The 3,353-nt window shown below is 33.4% G+C and overlaps 1 non-coding gene across 1 annotated transcript; it reads right to left on the reverse strand.

The window, feature by feature from the left end:
• Positions 1–3,037: 3,037 nt before the first annotated feature.
• On the reverse strand, positions 3,038–3,142 carry LOC119533517. Its single transcript, XR_005216647.1, has one exon. It is a non-coding gene; the product is annotated as a U6 spliceosomal RNA (small nuclear RNA).
• Between the last annotated feature and the right edge of the window lie 211 nt (positions 3,143–3,353).

Genomic DNA, 3,353 nt, shown 5'->3' on the forward strand with positions numbered 1-3,353 from the left:
ATTGATGGACATTTGAGCTGTTTCCATCTCTTGGCAATTGTGAATAATGCTGCTATAAACATCGGTTTACAAAAGTCTGTTTGTGTCTTAGCTTTCAGTTCCTCTGAGTAATGGAATTGTTGGATCATATGGCTATTCTATACTTAGCTTCCTGAGGAAATGCCACACTGCCTTCCAGAGTAGGTGCACCATTCTATATTCCCACCAAGAGTGAATATGTGTGCCTTTCTCCACATCCTCTCCAGCACTTGTAATTTTCTGTTTTTTTGATAATGGCCATTTTAGTAGGTATGAGATGATATCTTATTACGGTTTTGATTTGCATTTCCCTAATAACCAGTGAAGTTGAGCATCCTTTCATATGTTTTTTGAGCCATTTGAATTTCCTCTTCAAAAAAGTGTCTGTCCATGTCTTTTGCCCATTTTTTAATTGGGTTGTTTATATTTTTGTTGTTGAGTTGTAGGATCTCTTTATATATTCCAGATATTAAACCCTTATCTGATATGTGGTTTCCAAAGATTGTCACCCATTGCATAGGCTGCCTTTTTACTTATCTGACAAAGTCCTTTAATGTACAAAAGTGTTTAATTTTGAGGAGATCCCATTTAACTATTTCTTCTTTCATTGCTTACACTTTGGGTGTAAGATCTAGGAAACCACCTCCTATCACAAGATCTTTAAAATATTTCTCTACATTTTCTTCTAAAAGTTTTATGGTCTTAGCTCTAATGTTTAGGTCTTTGACCCATTTTGAGTTAATTTTTATATAATGTGTGAGATAGGAGTCCTCTTTCATTCTTTTGGATATGGATATCCAAATCTCCAAACACTATTTATTGAAGAAACTGCTCTGTCCCAGTTGCATTGGCTTCACTGCCTTATCAAAGATCAATTGACTATAGATGATAGCATCTATTTCTGAACACTTAACTCAGTTCCATTGGTTGGTGTATCTATCTTTATGCAAGTACCGTGCTGTTTTGACCACTGTAGCTTTATAATATGCTTCAAATCAAGTAGTGTGAGCCCTCCCACTTCATTCCTTTTTCTCAAGATATTTTTGTCTATTCAGGGCATCCTGCCCTCCCAAATAGATTTGGTTATTGGTTTTTCTATTTCTGCAAAGTAAGTCATTGGAATTTTAATTGGTATTGCATCAAATATGCAAATCATTTTAGGTAGGATTGACATCTTACCTATATTTAGTCTTCCAATCTATGAACGCTGTATTTTCTTCCATTTTTTTATATCCTGTTTGATTTCTTTCAGCAATTTCTTGTAGTTTTTTGTGTATAGGTCTTTTGTGGCCTTCATTAAGTTTAGTCCTAAATACTTGATTTGATTCTTTTGGTTGCTATTATAAATGGACTTTTTTTCTTGATTTCCTCCTCCTGCTGCTCATTACTGGTGTATAGGAATGCTACTGAGTTTTGTGTGTTGATCTTGTAGCCTGCCACTTTGCTTTATTCATTTATTAGCTTTAATAACTTTGCTGTAGATTTTTCCAGATTATCTACATATAGGATCATGTCATCTACAAACAGTAGAAGTTTTACTTCTTCCTCTCCAGTTTGGATGACTTTTATTTCTTTTCTTGCCTAATTGCTCTAGCTAGAACTTCCAGCACAATGCTGAACAACAATGGTGACAGTGAGCATCTTTGTATGTTACTGATCTTAGAGGGAAAGCTTTCAGTCTCTCCCCATTAAGTATGATGGATTTTTCATATATTGCCTTTATCATATTGAGAAAAGTCCCTTCTATTCCTATTTTTTGTGTGTTTTCATCAAGAAATGATGTTGAATTTTATCAAATGCCTTTTCTGCGTTGATCAAGATCATGTGGTTTTCCATTTTGATTTATTGATGTGGTGTATTACATTAATTGATTTTCTTGTGTTGAACTAGCCTTGCATACCTGTAATAAATCCCACTTGGTCACAGTGTGTAATTCTTTTAATGTGCTGCTGGATTTGATCTATGAGTACTTTGTTGAGGATTTTTGCATCTACATTCTTTAAAGAGATTGGTCTATAATTTTCTTTTTTGTAATATCTTTGTCTGACTTTGGTATTAGGGTGATGTTGGCTTCATAGAATGAATTAGGTAGTTTTCCTTCCTTTTCAATTTTTTTGAACAGCTTGACCAGGATTGGTACTAATTCCTTTTTGAATTCTTAGTAGAATTCACATGTGAAGCCATCTGGTCCTGGACTTTTCTTTTTTGGGAGCTTTTTATGACTGACTCAATCTCTTTACTTGGGAATGGTTTGTTGAGGTCATCTATTTCTTCTCAAGTCAATATTGGTTGTCCATGCTTATCTAGAAAGTTGTTCATCTAAGTTTTCTAGTTTATTAGCATATAGTTGCTCATAGTATCCTTATATTATCTCCTTTATCTCTGTGGGGTCAGTATTATGTCCCCTTTAGCATTTCTGATTCTATTTATTTGCATGAGCTCTCTTTTCTTTTTCTTTTTTCTTCTTTTTTTTGTTGTTAGCCTTGCTAAGGGTCCATAGATTTTATTGATTTTCTCAAAAAACCAACTTCTGATTTTGTTGATTCTCTCTATTGTTTTCTCTTTCTCAATTTCATTTATTTCTGCTCTAATCTTTGTTATTTCTTTCCTTCTATTTGTTTTTGGGTTAATTTGCTGTTCTTTCTCTAGTTCCTTCAGGTGAACAGTTAATTCCTCAATTTTTGCTCTTTCTTCTCTTTTAATATAGGCATTTAGGACAATAAATTTCCCTCTCAGCACCACCTTTGCTGCATCCCATAAGTTTTGATATGTTGTATTTTCATTTTCATTTGCCTCAAGATATTTGCTAATTTCTCTTGTAATTTCTTCCTTTACCCACTGGTTGTTTTAGAATGTGTTGTTCAGCCCCCATATATTTGTGAACCTTCTGACCTTCTGACCGTTATTGATTTCCAACTTCATTCCATTATGATCCGAGAAAGTATTTTGTATTTTATCAATATTTTTAAATTTGATGAGACTTGCTTTGTGATCCAACACATGGTCTATTTTCTAGAGAAAAAATATGAAATGCTTCACAAATTTGCATGTCATCCTTGCACAGGGGCCATGCTAACCTTCTCTGTATTGTTCCAATTTTAGTGTATGTTCTGCCGAAGCAGGCACTCAATGTGGTTTTTGTTTGTTTGTTTGTTTGTTTGTTTTTTCTAATGCAAGTCATATGTAATTCTGAATTAAGAAAAGTAAGAAGAAATAAATTCTAGAAACATTTCATTTAATCCAATAACCAAAATATGATCACTTCAATATGTAATCAATAAAAAAAGTTGGTGACATATTTTACATTGTTTATTTCCTACTAAGTCTTACAGCAT

This window comes from Choloepus didactylus, chromosome 4, assembly GCF_015220235.1.
Source record: "Choloepus didactylus isolate mChoDid1 chromosome 4, mChoDid1.pri, whole genome shotgun sequence".
NCBI classification, from domain to species: Eukaryota; Metazoa; Chordata; class Mammalia; order Pilosa; family Megalonychidae; genus Choloepus; species Choloepus didactylus.